The 22102-nt window shown below is 40.1% G+C and overlaps 1 protein-coding gene and 1 long non-coding RNA gene across 2 annotated transcripts in view; one reads left to right on the forward strand and one right to left on the reverse strand.

Moving 5' to 3' along the window:
* Positions 1 to 1936: 1936 nt before the first annotated feature.
* The window catches only part of LOC123618323 (uncharacterized), a 46412-nt gene continuing 26246 nt past the window's right edge, over positions 1937 to 22102 (reverse strand). Inside the window, exons 3-4 of the long non-coding RNA XR_006726744.2 lie at positions 5451 to 5736; positions 1937 to 4603 (exon numbers count right to left, since the gene is read on the reverse strand). This is a non-coding gene — a long non-coding RNA (uncharacterized LOC123618323). The remainder of the gene's footprint in view (positions 4604 to 5450; positions 5737 to 22102) is intronic.
* MFSD6 (major facilitator superfamily domain containing 6) overlaps positions 21632 to 22102 on the forward strand; it is a 69915-nt gene continuing 69444 nt past the window's right edge. The window contains exon 1 of the mRNA XM_074364032.1: positions 21632 to 22070. The gene's annotated coding sequence lies outside the window, so the exon portion shown is untranslated. The remainder of the gene's footprint in view (positions 22071 to 22102) is intronic.

Raw genomic sequence — 22102 nt, forward strand, 5'->3', positions numbered from 1 at the left:
ATCCTCCTCCAACTTTTATCTGATCATGTCTCTGTTCTGTTCAAAACCCTCCAGTGGTTCTTCACTTCTCTTGGGAAAAGCCAAAGTCTTTGCACAGCCTAGGTAAGATAAGAGGAAGTATATTTACTGGCCTGGTGCGAAGCTCCTAAAACCTTTGTAATTTCCTAAGTGGTAAGAGCACTAGGAGCATCTCTTATTCTAATATTTGGCCTTTGACCCTGTCCCTGACCCAGGGCTCCTAAATGCTTGTAAATCCCTAAGTGATAGGAGAACTCGGAGTATATTTTATTCTACTAGGTGGTCTCCTGGATGACCCCCAGATAGGGACAGTTCACCAGAAACACCAAGCCATAATTAGGAGCTTGAAATTGTCAGCCCTGCTTCTGCCACGTCCCTGCCCCCAACTCCTCTGGAGAAGGTAGAGGGGCTGGAAATGGAGTTAATAATTGACCACATGAAGAAGCCTCTAAAATCCCAGTAGCATGAGGTTTGGAGAGCTTCCAGGTCAGTGAACACATCCACAGACTGGGAGGGGGGTGCACCCCAAATCCACAGGGACAGAAGCCCTGGTGCTCCGGACCCTCCCAGACTTCGCCCTATGTGTCTCTTCATCTGGCAGTTTACTTGCATCCTTTATCATATCCGTCAATAAGCAGGTAAAGGTGAGTGCTTCCCTGAGTTCTGGGAGCCACTCCAGCAAATTAATCAAACCTGAGAAGGGACTTGTGGGAACCTCTGATTTACAGCCGATTGGTCAGAGCCCTGGTGACCACCTGACCTGTGACTGGATCTGACGTGGGGGAGCAGTCTTGTGGGACTGAGCCACTGACTGCGGGTAGATATGTCAGAACTGAGTTAAACTGTGGGACACTCAGCTGGTGTCTCAGAAAAATTCTTGATGGGGGGAAAAAAATCCCACACATTTGGTGACCAGAAGTGTCAGAAGTGAAGTGTTGTGTGTTAGTAGGAAAGGAGATAAACACCAGGGAAAGACTGGGTTTTTCCCAGCGTAGCTTGTCAGGCCCACCAGCCACCCTTCCTACTCCTTGTGGAGCGGGGACCCACCTGTTCTGATTCTCCCCCTTACTCACTCTGTTCCAGTCAAATTGCCTTTTTGCTGTGCCCTGAGTTTGCCAAGCATGCTCCCTCTGTCTCAGGACCCTTGCACTTGCTGTTCTCTTTAACTGGAAAGCTCTTTTCCAAATATTGGCATGGTTCCCTCCTTCGTCTCCATCAAAATTTGGCTCAAATGTCACTGTATCAGTTTGGTCTTTACTTGTCTGTTGCAACCCACATTCCATGATCACATTGCATTGTCAGCTATTTCCAAATTGAACATCAGTTATTTCTAAAATACTTCAAAAATATTGCTGTCATGCTGAGAATTAGTCCTATAGTTGGTTGGTTAAATTCTCAATCACTTGAATGACTGAAGTAACCTATGGACTCTTGTGTCAGAGAATAAACATCGAAACATTTCCCAAACTAATATTCAAGCCCTGGATATTAGACCTATGAAGAGTTAAGGTAGTGGGGAGGATATAGCTCAGTGGTAGAGCACGTGCTTAGCATGCATGAGGTCCTGGGTTCAATCCCCAGTACCTCCATTAAAGAAAAAATAAATAAGTAAATAAACCTAATTACCCTCCTAAAACAAACCAAACCAAAAAAAAAAAAAAAAAAAAAAGTTAAGGGAGAGGGAGGAGGGTATAGCTCAGTGGTAGCATGCCTGCTTAGCATGCACGAGGTCCTGGGTTCAATTAAATACCTCCATTAAATAAATAAATAAAAATAGATAAACCTAATTACCTCCCCCCACAAAGATTAATTAATCAATTATTTTAAAGAGGGAGAAAGCAAAGGTTAAGTCACTTTCCCCAGACTCTAGTGTCCTGTTGATGGTGAGGCAGAGTGAGAGAGCTTGCAATGGCTGGGATATGAAGAAAACTGGCCACCTCTCTCCACCGCAAAATCAGCCCTTTCAGCAGGGTTTGGGAATCTATAGCTTGAGATACAATGCTGTATAAATGCATCTACTTCAGGGCAAGCATTTCTAAAGGCATGGAGCTCTGTGCTAGGATGGCTTACCACCTTCACCTTTTCAAGCAAGCTCAACTGTGCCTGTGGTGTATTAAGACAGCTTGCTGCAGGGACAGCTTATCATATGGTTAAACTGACATATCAAGGCTGAGAGTGTAGAAGTAGGCAAATAATGCAAATCCAGAGGGATTTAATGTATTTTTATTCTTAGGACATACGAGGGAGTGCCATTACAGTGGAAATTTGTAGCTTTGATATGACTTTTCCCTAGGGCAGATATTTGTTATCAATTTATCTTTATTTTATCAATTTATACTAATACATCATAAGCTAGGTCATGCATGCGGCAGGTTGGTTCTATGGTCGTTGTTTAAATGAATTCTAAGGATTATGATCTAATTATCTGGATTATTCTGAAAAATAATCATTATCAAAACTGTAGGTAATCGAGACTTGCACTACCCAAATGGTTTCCACTAGCTTCGGGTGGCCATTGAGCACTTGAGATGTGTCCCATCTGAACTGAGCTGAGCTGCAAGTGGAAAACATCCTGGATTTTCTGGAGAAAAAGTAAAATGTTCATAACTTGTTACAGACATCTCTATAATTCAAGTTTTGCAATGGGACAACAGTTTTAAATTTTGGAATAAAATATCTTAACTTGCAACTTGATGAATATTATAACAGAGCAGTAAGGCACTAAGTCCACTAACAAAAGCAAGTAGTAAATATTTAATAATTATTTTCTAGGTCTTATCTGTAAGTTTCTAATTCACATTCTGTTGTTTTGTTTCTCACATTTCCCATGTTAGAAATATTGATTTATTCCTTCTTTCATGCAATCGTGTACTACTGTATCTCCACTGATTTAAGATCTGTTAAAAATAAAATGACTATGGAAAAATGATCACCCACCATTTTGTCTCAATAGGACAAAGAGACCCACAAATGAAACTTGACACATACCTTGCTACCAAAGGAGTAAGAATTTGGTTTAACAAACCTGGGTTCACTGCCACCTACAATGTGATCTTAAGTTAGATCTTAAGCCATATAACCTCTTTGAATCCCAGTTTCTTCATCTGGTAAATGATTTATGTCATCTCTCAGGAATACCATAAGAAGCAGGTGAAATAGTGTGTGTAAAACTTCCCTAACATAACAGATGCCCAATGAAACATAGCTACTAATGCTTGCATTATTCATGTATAATGTAGTCAGCGTAAACATTATCATGGAACAAAAACATGACAAAATACGTTAAAAGGGAGACCTCACTTTATTCAGTCAGTAATTCAGACAATTTGTTAACAGGCTTAATTCTTTTATTGTAATACAAGTACGTAATATAATACTATGTAATAGCTAATGTACATTGAGCTCTATACTCTAAGTGCTGTGTTAGACACTTATGTGCATTATTTTATTTAAAATAATGAGCAAAATTTGTGTAATCCCAGCCATCATGGCATAACAGTCTTTTCCTCCTGGCTAGATGGTTTGCTTGTGTCTTAAAAATCAAAGTTAATTAACTAATAAAGTAATTTTTCAAGATCTGATTTTTAAAACATTTTCTACAGATTCCCTTCACCTGTTGCTCTACACCAGCCACTTGCTTTCACTTACCATCATCTCTACCTCAGTCCAACTGTTTCTAGGGATTGGCACCCACTTAAGTATGGTCCTAAAGATCATTGCCTTTTTAAAATTTAAATTAAATTACAGTCAGTTTACAATGTTGTGTCGATTTCTGGTGTACAGCATAATGTTTCAGTCATACATATACATATATATTTCATATATTTCTTTTCACATTCTTTTTCATCATAGGTTACTACAAGATACTGAATATAGTTGCCTGTGCTACACAGTAGAAACTTGTTGTTTATCTGTTTTATTTATAGTAGTTAGTATCTGCAGATCTTGAACTCCCAATTCATCCTTTCCCATTCCCAAGATCATTGTCTTTTAATGCACTTTGTATGTTGCCAAATTTTGCCCTGGCTTCTGACCCCCAGGCTCCCTGTGTGAGATTTTGAAGTGCCAAGGGATATGCATTCTATAAAGGGCTTTCTGCTATGTTATAGTGATGGGAGTGTGAAAAACCAGACCTTTGCCTCTGTGTGTACAGTGTGTAAGACAGCCCTTCTGTCTGGAAGATGTTCATTCCAGGGTAAGTTTGCAGTAATACTTTGTAGCAGTAAGCATGAGGTTTAACTGTGAGAGGCAAAATGTCAAAAATAACACTGGCTTACATGAGAAGAAGACCGCTGTTGGGTGAGTGGTCCAAAGCTGAAAGGAGGCTTTACCCCAGAGTCCTCTGGGATTCCGTCTCACTGATCCCCACCCTTGGACCACGGCCCTTCTTCTCATGGTCCAAGACAACAGGGTCTGCCTTTTAGGCAGCAAGATAGAGGAGAAGACAAGAAGAGAAGGGCAGATGATGTTTCACATCATTGACTGGAGTCTAGTCATATGACTACATGTACAAAGGAAGCCGGAAAATGTAGTCTCCATTTTGAGCAGCTGTGTACCCAGCTGACAATCAGGCATTTCTGTCACCCTGGAAGATGGGAAACAAATATGGGAGGACATCAAACAATCTCTATTACCCAGTTCAACTGAGCCACCAGGCGTTTGCCTTCCTCTGACCTCCAATCACACATCCCTTGTTCTTATCACTAAGGTCTCCGACCTTTGTAGGCAGACTTCTCCAAACCTTAGCTACGCTGCCTTATCTACTTATGATATACTTATCCACTTCACCCCCTACAGAATGCAAAGTGCCATAAACAATACATTCATCAAGATGTTAAAGAAAGGGAACTGCCTGCCAGTAAAAACACAGCTGAAAACATAAGACAAATATAAACACAATTCTTCGTCTTCTGAGGCCTGTGAGAAATCTCTTGGATTCTTGCTCCTGGCAATTTTCCTAGAGGCCTCCTGCCTGCTCTTGTCAGACCACACCTACCTCTGCTGAGTGCTCAGCCTGCAGATAAGCTGTAAAATTCATGCTGATAATTTGAATTTAAACATTCTCTTTACCCAGAATGACATTAAATAGCAATTGAACAATACCCTGACAGGTTGAGAGAGAGAAGGTGGAAGCAAGGGAAACTTTACAGTAGTGTCTTTACAGCAAGTGTTTCTCTTGCTTTCTGAACAAATGGCCCCACATTTCCATCTTGCCTGGGTGCTGCAAACTGTGTAGCCAGCCCTGAACTGGTCTCATTTCTATTTCTAACCTTGCTGTCTTTTGTTCACTCTGAATTTTTGTCATATTTGCTGGTCAGGTCCAAACCTAGGCCCTTGGTGAGCTAGGTGTACCCCCCACTGAACGTTGAAGGGTCTTTTCAGTTATTTGAAAACTGAGATGGTAGCCAGTGTGTTTTATGTACATTTCTCACCTGGTAAGTAAGCCGGTCTTTTGCTGTAACAACCCAAGCACATTGCAGCACATTCTGACATTTGCTGTAAACTTCTCAACATTGTCCACCAGGTGGCTCTAGCAGGTTTGCACAGGGACAGGAGTAACAGTAAAGGAAAATTGTTCCAGTTCTTGTCTATGCTAACCTCTCCCGATGGGTTGTCTTAAAATTACATCATCATGTTTCAAGTATGTCATTTTCCTTAAACAACTCACTCCTTTTATTGTGTTTTAAATTTTCTTCTCATTACATGCTTCTTAAGGAACTGAAAAATATGAAGAAGGAAAAAGAAAGAAAAAACAACATCCAGACAAAACCACTCTTGACATTTTAGTCAGCTTTCCTAGAGTAGTTTTCTTCCTATGCATAAACAAATGAAAACATGAGCCACTGAGTAGAAGATATTTGTAACATATATCCAGCAAAGGACCTGTATTCCAAAGATATAAAAGACTCCCACAAGTCAGCAAGCAGACAGAAAGCCCACCTGAAAAATGGCCACAAGGCCTTCTGCAAAAGAGAGTATCTAAACGGCCAATAAGCATATGAAAAGTGTCAATATCACTAGTCATCAGGAAAATGCATTAAAACAACATAGAGATGTCACCGTGCCCACCAGAATAACTAAAACTTAACAATCAATGTCAAATATTACTGAGAATTTGGAACAACTAAGTCTCTTACACATACTCATTGGTGGGAGTATAAATTCGTACAACTACTTTAGAAAAATATTTCACAATATTTAATAAAGCTCAACATATGTTTATTCTATGACCCCTTTCTAGGTATGTACCCAACAGAAATGCGTGCAAATATACATCAAAAGACACATACAAGAATATCCTTATCAACGGTATTCATAATAGCCAAAACCCGAAAAATTAAGGACAGTGTGAGTCACAACATAAGTGTTCAGTAAATATTGGTTGAATGAATGAATCAAAGTGCCCCAAAATATTTGACATCAATGTTTGGACACTGAAGCTAGCTTCCTACATCTAGTTACCTCTAAAGGAGTTCTCCAAGTGGCATTATGGAAGAATATTTTAAGGGGCATCACTTGAATGTGGACATGTACTTTCCCTCAAATACAGTTGACCCTTGAACAATGCGGGATGGAAGTAAGAGCGCCAACCTCCCGTGCAGTTGAAAGTCCCCATCCAACCTCCGCCTCAAAAACAGAGTAACTGATAAATGACGCACCAGGAGGGCAGGAAGCTGAAACAGCTTGAATAGAGTCAGGACTCAAACACTACTTCTTTTGATTCCACATATTGGGATCTTTAACCAAACACTAACTTTTCCTCACAGCTAAAGATACGTAAAAGGAAAACACAGGTGCTGTATTTATTGAAAGCAAATCCGTGTAAGTGGCTTCACACAGCTCAAACCCGTGCTGTTGAAGGGTCAGCTGTGATGCACGTTTTCGAAATATGCTGTAAATATATTTCTTCTCTGCTGAGACTGCAAGGCCTCATTCTTCCTGTGCTTGCTATCACCCCCACTTCAACAAGGACTTGACCAGAACTTTGAGTGCCTAGTAACTATTATCTAAATAATTGCTCAGTTATTGATATCTCATTACTTACATATCATCAGTGATAAAAAATAGTGACCTGGTATTTAAGGATTTAAACATCATTCCTACTTTATTTTGACAATAACAAATTTAATAGAGACTCAACTTTGAATCTATTTAAAGTGAAGATAGGTAGAATTACGTTTCCTTTTAAATTCTCTGTGTGCCATGTGATAATATTTTGAAAATTGGATACACAGAGAATATTGGTATTACAAACAAATTTTCAACAATATCAACACACAGACAGAGTACAGGGCTTTTTGCTTTAAAGGAAAACATTATTTACTGCATAATATTTTAAAAGCAAGAAGATGAAAACACTTGAGATGTACATATTATATGCAATTACCAAAAATTTTAGCTAAAGAGACCTTAAGGATAACCAATTCCTGGTTCATTCATTTTATATAAGACTCTTATACCTCGCAAGATTCAGTAATCTGCACACAGTGAGGGAGATCGGTGACTTTAGTACTCAGGCTTCCACAGTCAACAGGGGATGTTTTCAATAATAAAAATGATTTTATTTTAAACAATTAAAAATATTTTAATTGTTTCATACTTTTATTTTGAAATATTTAAAAACGCCATATAGCAACAGTTTTACATCCTATTCGCATAAGCCGACAAGTACACAAGTATTTGCTTCTCTGTTGTTTTTTTCTTTAACTTAAATCTATAATTACAAATATGTTGTTTTACCCACAGAGCTCTCCTGAATTAAATGAGTTTCTCACCATATAGAAAAAATATCCAGTATAAAAACAACCCAGTATTTACATTTTGTGTAAATCTACTCATTAGAAAATTCCTAGACAACCATATGGTAAGACGGGTCAGACCATGGAGAGCACGGAATGAGGCAGAGACCAAGCCGTGACACTGCATCAAGGGGGGCTGATGGCACTTAGGCTGCCACTGTGGTAGCTTCTCCAGAAAGAGATATAATGATCATGTGTATTTTTAGTTACCTCCCAAGATAACTCTTTAAGAAGGATTCAGAAGAACTAAAAAAATGTTCAGAAGAAGCGACCAGGCTAGTGAAGATTTTCTTGTTATTCTGAGTCATTTTTTCCCTCATCCTACAGTGTTTGTTTTTTAAGTGATATTTGGGAAATACTGAATTCTGTGTATTAATTTTGTACCTTGCCATATTACATAAACCTATTATTAATTCTAATAATTATTCAGTTTGGTTCTCTGGAATTTTCTAGGTATATAATCAAGCAGTATAAATATTATGATTTTGTTTCTTCCTTTCCAACATGTATAACCCACCTTTTATTTTCTTATTGCATTGACTAGGAGTTCTGGAAGAATGCTTCAACAAGCATGTGGAAGATGGGTGTAAGTAGGTGTAATTTTCTGGCTCCTTAACATGCATGGATTATCCTTGGTAATGAGAGTTTATTATAAAAATAAACAGTTACTTTATATAGCAAGGAAGGGAAATTTCCTCATTTGTTGTACAATATCTTGAGTCCTTTGGTAGCATCCAATATGGGACACTGCTACTAGGCAGAGTTTTAAGTCAAGAATACTCTGAGGTACTGACTGCTTTTCAGTTCAGTACTGCAGAGTTGTTTGGCTTTGAACTGATCAATCAATAGTGACCAGGGGTGGGAGGGTATAGCTCAGTGGTAGGGCGCATGCTTTGCATGCATGAGATTCTGAGTTCAATCCCTAGTACCTCCATTTAAAAGAAAGAAAAGAGAAGAAAAGAAAAGAAGAAAAGAAAAGAAAAAAAATTAAAAATAAAATAAAAAATAAAATTTATTTTGGAAAAGTAGTGACCAGGAAGGAAGGGGGATTTGACTCACTGACACAGAACATGAGCTGAAGCCTCCCTGCCTTCCCAGCTTTGCTGAGTTATAATTGACATACGACAAATCACACATATTTAAACTGTACAGTTTGATAAGTTTTTATAAACCACTTTTGAGACCATCATCATAATTCAGGTAATGAACAGATCCACCATCCTCTAAAATTTCCTCACACCCCTTTATAATTATTCCTTCTCTCCCCTGCCTTCCCCACCCACCTCCATTCCCAGGCAACCAACCATCTGCTTTCTGTTCCTATGGGTCAGTTTGCATTTTTAAGTTTTGTAAATGAAATTATACTGGACTCTTTTTTTTTTTTTTTTGCAGGGGAGGTGTCCAGTTTCTTTCACTCACAATAAATATTTTTGATATTCATCCATGTATGTTTATGTACTCATCAATGCATGGATCAGTTGTTTGTTTCTTTTAATTGCTGAGTAGTATTCCATTGTATGCATAGATCACAATTTATCTATCCATTCGCACACTGATGGACACTTAGGTTGTTTCCAGTTCTTGGATATTACAAATAAAGCTAGATCCTTTGAGTTTCCATATAAGTTTTAGAGTCAGTTTGTCAATTCCTGCAAAAAAAAATTTGCTGAGATTTTTGACTGGGGTTGTGTTTAATCTGCAGATTAGGGAAGAACTGACATTTTAATAATATTGAGATTCCTAATCCATTGTTATGATGGATCACTTTCATTTATTTATGCTTTCTTTAATATCTCAGAGTAATGTTTTGTAACTCTTAACACTAAAAACTTTTTTAACTGAAAGTTTTTAACAGGTCAAAATAAGTACTTTATATTTTTTGACATCATGTAAATGGTAATGTCTTATAAATTTAAATTACTTGTTTTTCACTCCCTGTTTGGAGAAATACAACTGATTTTTTAAATTGCTTTTTGTGTCTTGCAAACTTGATAGATCACTACTCAGTTCTATTAGTTCTAGCTGCTTTTATTGTAAATTGTTTAGAATTTTCCACATATACAAATATGTAATCTGTGAGTAAAGGCAGTTTTACTTCTTTCCTTTTCCAATCTGGATGCTCTTAAATTTCTTGCCTTATTGCATTAAATAGAACTTACAGTACAAAGTTGAATAGATGGTGGATTTTGTCAAATATTTGCTCTGTAGCTATTGAGATGATCCTATGTTTCCTTTTTATTATGTTAGCATGATGAATTATATTGGTTAAATTTAAAATATTGAACCATCTTTTCATTTCTTATATAAATCCCAGAGGATCATGGTGTATTATGGTTTTTAATACACTGCTGGATTCAATTTGCTTAAACTGCATTATGAATTTTTGCATTTGTATCAGGGATATTGGCCTAAAGTTTCCTTTCAACATCTTTGCCTGGTTTTATGATCAGGGTAATGGCCTCATAAATTGAGCTGGGAAGAGTTGTCTCCTCTTTAGTTGCTGAAAGTGTTTGTATAAACTTGGTGTTATTTCTTAGTTAAATGCTTGGTAGAACTTACCGATAAAGACATCGAAGTCTAGAGTTTTCTTTGTGGAAAAGTGTAAAACTACGAATTCAGTTTCTTTAATAGATACATGGCTAGTCATGTTATCTATTTCTTATTGAAGTAGCTTTGATAGTTTATGTCTTTGATGGAATTTGTACATTTCATTGAAGTTAACAAATTTTTAGCATATTCATAGTATTTTCTTATTATCCTTTTAATAGGATTGGCGGTGATTTCGTCTTTTTCTCTCTCTTCCTCTCCCACCACCCCCCACCCCTGTCTTATATCCCTCTCTTTTTCTCTCAATGTACTGGTAATTTGTAGATGGTCTCTTTATATCCTATTCAATCTGCCTAGAAGTTTATCAATTTTATTGATCTCTTTAAAGAACCAACCTTTAATTGTACTGATTTGGCAAGGATTTTTAAGATATGACACCAAAAATATAACCCATAAAATTTAAAAAGGTGATAAGTTTGATTTTATGAATATTAAACAAACTTACCCTACAAAAGGCACCGTTAAGAGAATGAAAAGACAAGCCATAGACTTGGAGTAACATTTCCAATTCATGTATCTTGTAGGGGACTTGTACCCAGAATATGTAAGGAACCCTCAAAAGTCAACAATAAGAATATAAACAACCCAATAAAAATGGGCAAAAGATCTGAACAGACACTTTGCCAAAGAAGATACACATGTCAAATAAGCATATATAAAAGATGTTCAATATTTTTAGTTACTAGGGAAAGGCAAATGAAAACCACAGCGACCTACCACTGAACACCTATCAGAAAGGCTAACATTAAAACACTGTATAGCAAGTGCTGGCAAGTGTCGCCATATACTGCTGATAGGAATGCAAAACGTTACAGCTACACTGAAAACAGTTTGGCTGTTCCTTACGAGGTTAAACATACATTTATCATGTGCGCTAGTAATCCCACACTTAGGTATTTACTCAAGTGAATTAAAACCTTTTGTTGCACAAAAGCTGTATCTAAATGTTTATAGAAGCTTTATTAATAATAACCAATAACCAGAAATAATCCAGACATCAGTGAATGGATAAAAAAAAAGTGCTATGTCTATACAATGGAAAACTACTCAGCTATAAAAGGAAACAAGCTACTGATTCATACAACAACGTCAGTGGTCCTTACGTGGATAATGCTAAGTGAAAGAAGTCAGATCTAAGAGGCTATGTTTTGTATGATTCCATTTTTTTGACATTCTGGAAAAGGCAAACTATAGGCACAGATAACTGATAAACTTGCCAGGAGTTGGGGGCAGTAACTACAAAGGTGAACAGCACAAGGAAACTTTACAAGTGATGGAACTATTCTTCACGTTACTGTGCTGGTAGAAACATGACTGAATTTTTCAAAATCGGCAGAACAACACACACATATCAGTGTACTTTGTTGCACACAAATAAAGAACAGACATGATATAGGAGGGGGACTCAAGATGAAATGCAGAATTTTGGCAAATGACTAATTGCATTACTAATTAATCTAATTGCATTACACATGACTGACCACACTGAAGGGTTGGGTAAGAAAGAAGCTGACCTAAGTAGCTTTGGAAAACAGTGTTTGACTGGATAGTGTAGAGCTAAAAAATAAATTTCCAAAACACTGCAGTCTGGTTGGTAAATTTGTTTCTCATAGGGGTATTAATGAACAACTCTGAAAACAATTGAGATGTATACTGGGTTTGAACAAATAAGTAAATATATTATAGACAATGCAAGTTAGATTGCTTACTGCTAGAGAAAAATTCTAAATAAACAAAAGGGGAATGCTAGAATGAACCCTACAATGTTGGATTAAAGTTGGAGTATCAGTATGAACTCATGTTTTATTTTATTTTTAATTACATATACAGTTAAATAGGTATAGAAATAAGTATAGATAATGTATGTATAGATGGGTTAGTCTACACATGTTTATTTCCTTCTCTGTCCACTGATAGGACCTAGAAGCAGTGATATCCTTAATTATAATAAATGCAGTCAGTTGGTCTACAAATACTATCATTCAATAAAAAGAACCAGAGCTCCTCGGAGAAGGAGTTGATTCTAGGTTGGGGCAGGCAATATATAAGATGAACCTGGATCTTGTGATGCCAAAGCTCCCAAATAAACAAACAAATAAGCATGTCAAAGAGATGCAGAAATAAAAAATGTGATATACGCACACAATGAAATATTATTCAGCCTTAAAAGAAATTCTAACGCATGCTACAACATGGACAGACTTTGAAGATATGCTAAGTTAAACAAGCCAGATATAAAAGGACAAATACTGTATGATTCCACTGATATGAGGTACCTAGAGTAGCCAAATTCATAGAGAAAGCAGAATGATGGTTTCCAGAGCCTGGGGGGAGGGGAGAGATGGGAGTTGTTGTTTAATGTGCACATAGTTTCATTTTGGGAAGATAAAATAGTTACAGAGATGGAAGGCGGTGATGGTTACACAACAATGTTACTTAATGCTACTGAATTGTAGGAATAAAATGGCTAAAATTTTTCTATATGTCTTTTACCACAAAACAGAATGAGTTTATAAAGCAATTAATTTGAGAACTGATTTTAGAAGATATGTTGGCGAAGTCTGTGGCAAAATTATCCTTGTTTATATATTTAAAATTCTGCCGAAATGAATAAATTATACTCAAATTCCACCCTGAAAAAAAAAAGGACACAGAAGTCAACCTGAAAGAACACCCAAAGGCAAATTATAGAACAATTTGAAAGAGAAAATAACCATATTGAATTTTAAGAAAAAGAATAAAATATCCATAAGTCAATGCTAATATAAATAAATGATTGAATAAGTAAACAAGTGGGGAAGAAGGGAAAACTTTTCTGTACAGAAGAATTCCAATTAATAAAAGTAGAAGTCATAAGAAAAGTAGAAAATCTCCACTAGAACACTGCAGTAATAACAGCTGTTGGCAAGAACAACCGATGAATGCTAAAATTAATGAGTAAAAGCTTAAGGGGAAATGGCATATTCGTATAGCATCAGAGTGTCTCTTCCCATGCATTGCTGATTATAAAGGGAAAGACAGTGGCTTTACACTGGAGAAACCTAGTAGTACCACCTGTCTCGGGGGATCAAGATAAATATCGTAGGTAGTAGGATGTATGATGTGTGTGCTCCCTGATTTGATCTGAGAAGGGCCTATCACCGCAGTGACATTCTGCCCGCAATATACGACCTCCTTCTAACCACGAGAAAGTATCAGTGAAACTAAACTGAGAGTCTTCTTTAAACTACCTGACCAGCATCAAGGTCATGAAAGACAGCAGAATTGTCACAGATTGGAGGACGCTAAGGAGATGTAAATGTTATATGGAATCCGGGATTAGGTCCTGAACAGAAAAAGGATGTTGGTGGAAAGACTGGTGAGATCCAAATAGGAGCTATACTGGGGCTTAGTTAGGGTATTGGCGGCAATGTCAATTTCTTTGTTTTGATCATTACATTATAGTTATGTGGGATCTCTGTTCTATCTTTGCAACTTCTCTGTAAGTATAAAATTACTTCAGAATAAAAGATTAAAAATAGACACAGAGAGAGAAGACTGAAAACACCAAGTGAAGGCAAGAATAGGAAACAAGAAAACTGCCAGTAGGAATATACATTCTTGCAACCACCTTGAGGAGCTGTTTGCTATTAGAGTGAGAAACTACATATTCCATGATTTAGCAATTACACTCCTATGTATATATAACAAAATTTCATATATATGTGCACCAAAAAACAAGTACGAGAATGTTCATAACTGCATTATTTATAATAGCTAAAGAATATAAACAATCCAAATGTCTATCAACAGATGGATGAAAAAAATGTGGTATCTTTGTACATTGGAAATAAAACTACACATAGCAATGTAATTTTGAGCAGAAGAAATCAAACACAAAAGATTACATACTGTTTGATTCCATTTGTATAAAGTTTAAAAACAGGCAAAACTAATCTGTGGGGTTAATTTGGGGAGAAGGGAGGGGTAGTAGCAATTTGTAAGAGTCACAAAGGGACCTACTGGGGTGCAGGTAATACTCAATTTCTTGCTATTGGTGGTGACTACACGTTTTTATTATACTTATTATAATTTATAGAATTTTACCCTTATGAATTATTCACTTTTCTGTACATGTCATACCCTAATAAAAAGTTTTTAAAATTAAAAATAAATATATTCTTAAAAATCACACAGCTGAGATCTATTTTATGTGCTTTGTTTTGTACAGATGTGCAAGGCTGGAAATAGCAAAGTCATTATGGAGGTTGTTGCCTTAGGGTAGGTAGTGTGTGTAGAGAACAGTAAGATGAAACATATTCGTGAGATACCAAGGAGATAAAATTGGCATTTGAAGGTAATTAAAGATTGGAACTCTATGCCTTCGGCCAGATCTGATGAAAGTGATATTTTTGAAAAGTTAATCTGTGCTTATGCTACCTTCTTTTATCATCTATCTATTTATAGCCATGCCTTTGCTAGTAACTTACAAGCCTCTTGATGGAAGGGGCCAGATTTTATACTTCCTCATATCTCTGTGGGTTAACTCTCTGCTCCACTGCAGCAGATTTGTTATTACTTAAGATGACCATAATTAGAAGATCAAAAGCAACATATGATGTGGAACTGGATTGGGAATGGGCAAGAAAACATCTTAGAAAACATGTGAAGGAAATTATATTAAAATATCTGTTGTTAATTTTTAAAACCCTTATCAAATCATACATAGAAGGATACATTAGTAACCTAATGAAGAATTATCTATTTCAGTGGGGTGGGTATAGCTCAGTGGTAGAGTGTGTGCTTAGCATGCATGAGGGCCTGGGTTCAATCCCCAGTACCTCCACTGAAAAAATACATATATAAATAAATAAACCTAGTTACCTCCCCCACCAAAAAAAAAAAAAAAAAAAAAATTATCTATCTCAAAGCAATAGCCAGCCACATATTCAGTGGCAAAGCAAGAGAAGCACTCATAGTAAAGAAGGTAATAAGAGACAAGAACTATTGATCATCATGAATATTTATAATTCTTTTGTCAGTGTAATAATATTTAAAAAAAAGTAGGTATAAATATTGGAAAGTAGACCACAGTGTCATTATTTATACGTTGATATTATCATCCATATCTGGAAGACTCAAGAGAATTAAGCAAAAAGTTACCAGGATGAAAGATTTCTATGTTAGCCTTCTTTCCTCCTATTTACATTTTAAGTCATCCTTTAAGTCCAGTGTAAGACTCATTTTCTGCATGAAGCCAATGCCAAGGAAAGAAGGGGGATGGTAGAGGGAGCTAAAAAGAACCAACCTCATTAATACTGTCACCACTGAGTTAATTCATTTACTATCATCTATTTATTCAACAAATATTTATCACATCTCCCTTTAAGCCCCTTGCATTTCCCCCCACGTGAGGTAATCCTGTCAAGATCTTGGTGTTTATTCTTCTACATCTTTCTCTATGCTCATTCAAGCACATTCCAATATTCAAGTTCTGTGAGACAGTTACAATGGCATGTCGGGGCTGCTAGTTGCAGCTAGTATCTGTCTGCTCCTCCTTCCATAGTAATACAGTTTTTATCTGTGTACAGGGTTACTGTTTAAAGACTACATTTCTCAGCCTTCCTTGCATGTGGCCATGCAACCGAGTTCTGTCACTGCAATTGAAATATAAGATAATATGCACAACCTCTGGTGATGTTCTTGAAAGGCAGAAACATGCCTTCCCTTTCTCCTTTTCTCTTTCCCTGTGACTGGAATGTGAACACAATGGGAAGAGTTGGAGTAGACGTGCTGGATTTTGAGATGGTAGCTTTATGCTGAAAACCAAAGAACAACAAGATGGAAAGAGCATAAATCCCCTGGTCCCCAACACCACGGAAACACCCATTTACCTAAACTTTTACATGAGGGAGAAACACACTTTAATCTTGTTTAGATCACTGTATGTGGACTGTTACATGCTAACTTAATGTCCATTAGTTACATGCTAACTATTACAAACAATACAAAATAATACAAATCTTGAACAAGGCAAGTCGTTTCCTTTCTTTAAGGAGCTCTCAGAACAGCATGGAAGACAAGTCATCACAACAGCATTTGATAAATTCCATGCCAAGTCCAGCCCGCTCTTCTGGGTTTTGGACTCATATACTTAACTGACTACTTCACAGCTCCACCAGCAAGTCTCCCAGGCATCTCAGATTTATTATGCGACAATGTGAGCGCTTCCTTTCTTCCCTCCAGCCTGCTCCTCCCACAGTCCTCTCTCTCTCACTAAAGGTTATCACCATCCACCCAGTTGCTCCAGCCAGAAATTTGTGAGTCATTCCTACACCTCCTTTCCCTCGCCTCCCACACCCAGTACATCACCAAGTGCGCTGACACACTTCCAAAAACTCTCTCTCAATTCCATCCACTTCTCTCCATCGCCACTGCTCCCACTCTGGTCCACACTACTGCTAATCATTCTCCTTACCACTGGCTACTTTCCGACTGAGGCTCGGTTCCACTTCTGCCCTCTCCATACACGGCAGCCTTAAGCGATCTTTTAAAGGCACAAGTCAGATCCCCTAAGTGGATCTCACTGAATGAAAGTTAAAAGCAAATGCTTGACACGAAGCCCAGGCTGCTGCCTGACCTGGCTCTTGCCCATTTCTGCAACATCATCACTTGACATTTCCTCTTATCCGGCCCCTCACTCTGCTCCAGTCACCAAAGCTTAGCTCTTTGCTGCCTCCAGGCTGTTTCTTCTGTAGGTAAGGTCTTTCCAGAACTCATTTCCTGGCCATCTAATACGTAATGCCTCGGGTCTCAGTTTATTGTTACTTCCTCCAAAAGGCCTTCCCTGTCCTCAAATCTAAATTACCTCCCTCTATTTTTCTCTTGCATAACACATTGTTTTCTTCCTGTGGAGGACTGTTAGTTGATTCCCAGAATCCATTCTCCCTTTCTCTTGTAGTAATGGAATTTAGCTGGGTATGTGGCCACTCAGCTAAAGACTGTTTCCCTCCTTTGAACTCAGATGTGGGCATGTGACTGCCTCAGGCAAGGGGGTGTGTCTGGATGTGCTGCGTGCACATGCTAGGGCTCCCATTTAAGTGACAGGGCTTGTACTCTCCCTGTTCCATGTGCTGGGAGTGGTGAGACCTGAAGCCGGCACCCTAGACCGCATGTGAAATTCACGTGTTGTGTGGATGGTAGGGTCACACTACCAGCCTTGGACTGCCCACTTATGGACTGTTATATGTGAAAAAAAATCTAGTCCTGTTTAATGACTGGACTTTTGAATCTCTTTGTTACAGTAAAGGAGGCCTTGGATGGGTTGTTAGGTAGGGAATTAAGGTCTGCTGGCAGCACATCTAGGAGGCACAACACAATGTGAAATGCCCCATGGCCTTGCACAACCCTGTGGGGCTGCAAAGAAATTACACAGTCGGATGTTTTCAAAGGTGACTTTGGTTGCAATAGGGAAAACTGGGTGAGAAAACTCATTGAGGCTGAGAGGCCAGAGAAGTGGTTGTCATAAGGCAGAGAAGAGAGAGAGAACCTCATGGATTAGCACAGCATAGGGAGAGAGAGAAGAGGTCAGATTCCAGGGATGTTCTGAAAGGTGGGCTTGGTGTTTACTGGGTGTGGTAGGCAAAATCATTGTCTCCTACAGATGTCCCTGTCCTAATGCCAGGAACCCGGTACTACGTTGCCTTACACGGCAAAAGGGACTTTGCAGATGTGATTAAGGTTCTTGAGAGATTATCTTGAACTGTGAAGGTGAGCACAATGTAATCATGAGGGACCTTATAGGAGAGAGGCAGGAGGGTCAGAGTCAGAAAAGGCAACGTGGCTGCTGAAGCAGAGGTGAGAGTGATGCTCTCTGAAGATGGAGGAAGGGCTGTGAACCAAGCAGCCTCTAGAAGCTGCCAGAGTCAAAAAAGTGGATTCTCCTCTAAAGCCTACAGATGACAGGCAGCCCTGCGGACACCTAGATTTCAGCTTGGTAAAGCCCATTTTGGATTTCTGACTTACAGATGTGTAAGATAATAAATATGTGTTGTTTCAGCCCACTACATTTGTGGTAACTTGTTAGAGCAGCATAGGACACCAAGATGCTAGGTGTGGGGTCAGGTGAAGGGAGTGGTAAGAATAGGGCCTCATACAACTGGGTGGGTGGCGGTTTTGGAACCCAGAAGTAAAAGCCGGTAGGGGAGGGGCGGGAGGTGGGTGCCTGTGAACCAGCCTACTGGAGGTAGCCAAGTGGATGGGGCACTCATGGGAGACGCTGCCCCCGAGAGAGGGATTGGGGGCATCCTCAAATGTTCTGTGATTAAAACCAAGGGAGGGGATGAAAGCCATCACAGAAAAAGGAGATGAAAGAAAGGCCTAGAACAAACAAAGGGGTATTGCCTGAAAGGAGGAGCAAAACCCAAGGCTGTGGGTCACAGAGGTCAGAGGAAGGGAGAGTTTCAAGGTGGGGATGGTCATTCGTGTCCAACATTGCTGAGAGAGAAAAGGCAAATGACACCGTTTGCCTAAAGATAAAATCCCCAACCCTCCGTATGTGAATATACAGGTTTGTAAGTCTTCCCACGAGCTAGGAAGAGGGCCTGGTTAGGGGCCACGGCCCTGAAGCCAGACTACCCAGGTTTGAATGCAGGTTCTACCACTTACTAGTGGTGTGAGCGTGGTAAAATTAGTTCACTTTTATACGTACCCACTTCCTCATTTATAAAATGGGGTAATAGTGGTACCTACCTGTATGTGCTTGTTGTGAGGCTTAAATCAATAAACATATGGAAAGGGCTTTGAGTAGTGCCTGGCACAGGTAAGTCCTATATAAATGTTAGCTGTTATTCTTTTCATTGTTACTGACTATAATACCCTTGCTTTGTTATTATAAGAATAATCAATTCTACCAAAGGAAATAAGAGAAACATTATAAGGAAGAGAAATGGAATTAAATAGAAGCAAGTCATCTGGGAGACAAAGGAAGTAGTGCTTTTATGACCTGAACATAGAGGGGAAGGGTTTTAAGGTCCAAGTAGACCCTAAATATTCTCGATATGGTAAATATTCACGAGGCATATTAGGCACTCAACATTCAGGAAGGCTTCAAGTGACCACCCGCTGGTGACACCTACCAGCCTCCATTTGTTCTCTGCCTGAGACATGCAGATAAAATCCATAGCTGCTCATCAGGGTAATTGGTGAGCTGGACCTGAGGCCAACCATCCTTGCTCCCGTGTCTCAATAGAGAGAGCTTGACTGATGCTGGCACCAGGTACCCTCTGACAGCCAGGTCCCCCGCATTCAACCTCAACTCTGGTCCCTGTGATCACACCATCAGCACAGGGAAGGCTGACGCAGGATAGAGGGGCACAGGTTCTATGTGTATGTCAGAAACTCTACCACCTGTTTGCACCCTCTCCTAAGTGTGTTAATCTACTCTCTCTCTCCCCTGACTTCTAACTCTGCATTTTAAATTGAGTCAATTAGCCATGTGATTTCAACACCCTAATTTTGTCTTTGAGCCTTTCTGCGCAATGACCTCTGGGATAGCCTGCCGCAGTACACTTGGAAGCTAATTTCCTTCACCACACCCACAAATTACCTCACAGAGGGTAAGGAGATGTGGGAGGAGGGGCAGATCACTTTTTCTGTATGCATGTTTGCATCTTCTCCTTAGTTACACTGAAAAGGGAAGAGGCAACCAGGAAAAAAAATCCTGCCCTAATAAGACCAATTAAAACAGCATTTTCTGCTACGCCAACCCTTGAGGCTACCCCATTTTATTTGAAACCAACTTTAACTGCTGGGGTTTATTTGGCCTCACTTTTCAACATGGAGCCACCTCAGAGCAGCTGTAGGTTAAGAAGTACCCTTCCCCCCAGCCCCTCCCTGGGTTCTTCCTGCCCTCCTTCTGGACACAGGAGAGGACCTGAATCATGTTAGACCTAGAGTCTGTTCACTTTTTTCCTTTTCTTTGTCTTTGTATTTCAAAAGGTTGCTTCTTTAATATCTGAACAGAAAAGAAGGATGATAATTCTATTATGACAGCTACCAGCTGGATACTTTATGAGCTGTTCAGTTCCAAATAATGCCGTGGGAAGTTGTCTCCAGGCCACATCAGACGAAAATCTATCATTCTCCGAGTCCGACGACAACCTCAGTCTCTTCATATGAAACCTTAGCACTCACTGCCTTTCGTTGTTTTGCTTTTTATCAGCATTGCAGGTGGGTTTATTATGAGGCTGATGTCGCATAAGCTTCAGGGACCCTTCCCAGGCTCCAGAATGGGCCACAGCAACTTTGCAATTTTGTCTTATTCTTCCTAAAGAGGGACCTCAAATCCTAAAGCTTCAAGGCCTATACAATTCTCATCAGTATGTTTCAGTGGTTAAGAGCTTAAACCCTGGAGATAAAAGACTTCTCTCCCTTTTACTATTTAGTCATTTTAGATAGGTCACATGTCCTTTTAAATAGGTCACATTAAATTTCAGCCTCCGTTTTCTCAGTTGTAACATGGGAGTTATTACTTACACTTTCAGGATTACGGTAAAGTTTAGTGTTTTAACAGTGCTTCTTATATGAGAAGTGTTCCTCAATGTTAGCTGCTATTATTCTTGTTGTTATTCCCAGAACAAGAGGATAAGCTCCCTGAGAACAGGAGCTGGCACCCGCTGAGCCCGTCACAGGCACCCAAAGTACGTGCTGAAGGAACAGTACCTTTTGCAACCGACTCCACTCTCCTCACCCTCTCTGCGTGCTTAACCAGAAATACGACTACAGTTGCGTTGTTGATGCGACACACATGGTTACCTCTTCAGCAAGGTGCCAGATACTCGGCAGCACCTTCTCAATCTGCAAGCGCACCCTTCCCTCGGGAGTCCTGAAACCTCGGTTGTTTGCCTCCTGCCCCCCAGTTCCTGTCTCCCGGGTCAACTAAGAACAGCCGGCCACGGCCGGACTACAGACGCTAAGGTAACAGCATTAGCATTCTGCTTGGCACTTAGTAAGCGCTCAATAAACGATACCTTTATTATTGTTATTGTTATTATTAGTTATTATTATTATTAATTATTATTTTCCCAAACAGCCGGCCATCTGCTCTCCACCCCCTCCTCCCAGAGTTGGGCCTGCAGCGTTTGCCTCGGGGAGGGGGATGGGTCTGAGCCTGTAGCCGGGGTTGTGGGAACCCGGGGATAGACCCTCGCGTGTGCTCTCTTCGCGGCGCGCTTCCCCCGCAGGGCTGGGGCCGCAGGTCCCAGGGGGCCGCCAGCGCTGGCGGGAGGCCGGGAGGAGCGGCCGCCGACGCATCCGCCGCCGCCGCAGGAGGCGGAGCGCTGCACCTGGCGGCGGGTCCTCGACGCTCAGCCCTGAAACGGGTCCAGCCGGTAGCGAGCGGCGGCGGCGCCAGCCGGGGACGGAGGAGAGAAGGTCGCGCCGGCCGGTGCGCTCCGCTCTCCATTCCCGGTCTCCCTACCAGCTCTGCATCCCTCCGCGCGCCCCGCCCCGCCCGCCGCAGCCCCCGAGGCGCGAGCCGCCCGCCCGAGATGGTGCGCGCCGCCCCGACAGCCGCCGCCCCGGTGCCCAGAGCCTCCGCCCCGCTCCCGGGGGAGATGGCTCCCCGTGCCTCGCTCAGCTGAGCGCCGCCGCCGCCGCCCGCAGCAGGTGAGTCCGGGCCGGGCGCGCGGAGAGGGAGC

This window comes from Camelus bactrianus, chromosome 5 (assembly GCF_048773025.1).
Source record: "Camelus bactrianus isolate YW-2024 breed Bactrian camel chromosome 5, ASM4877302v1, whole genome shotgun sequence".
Taxonomy (NCBI): domain Eukaryota; kingdom Metazoa; phylum Chordata; class Mammalia; order Artiodactyla; family Camelidae; genus Camelus; species Camelus bactrianus.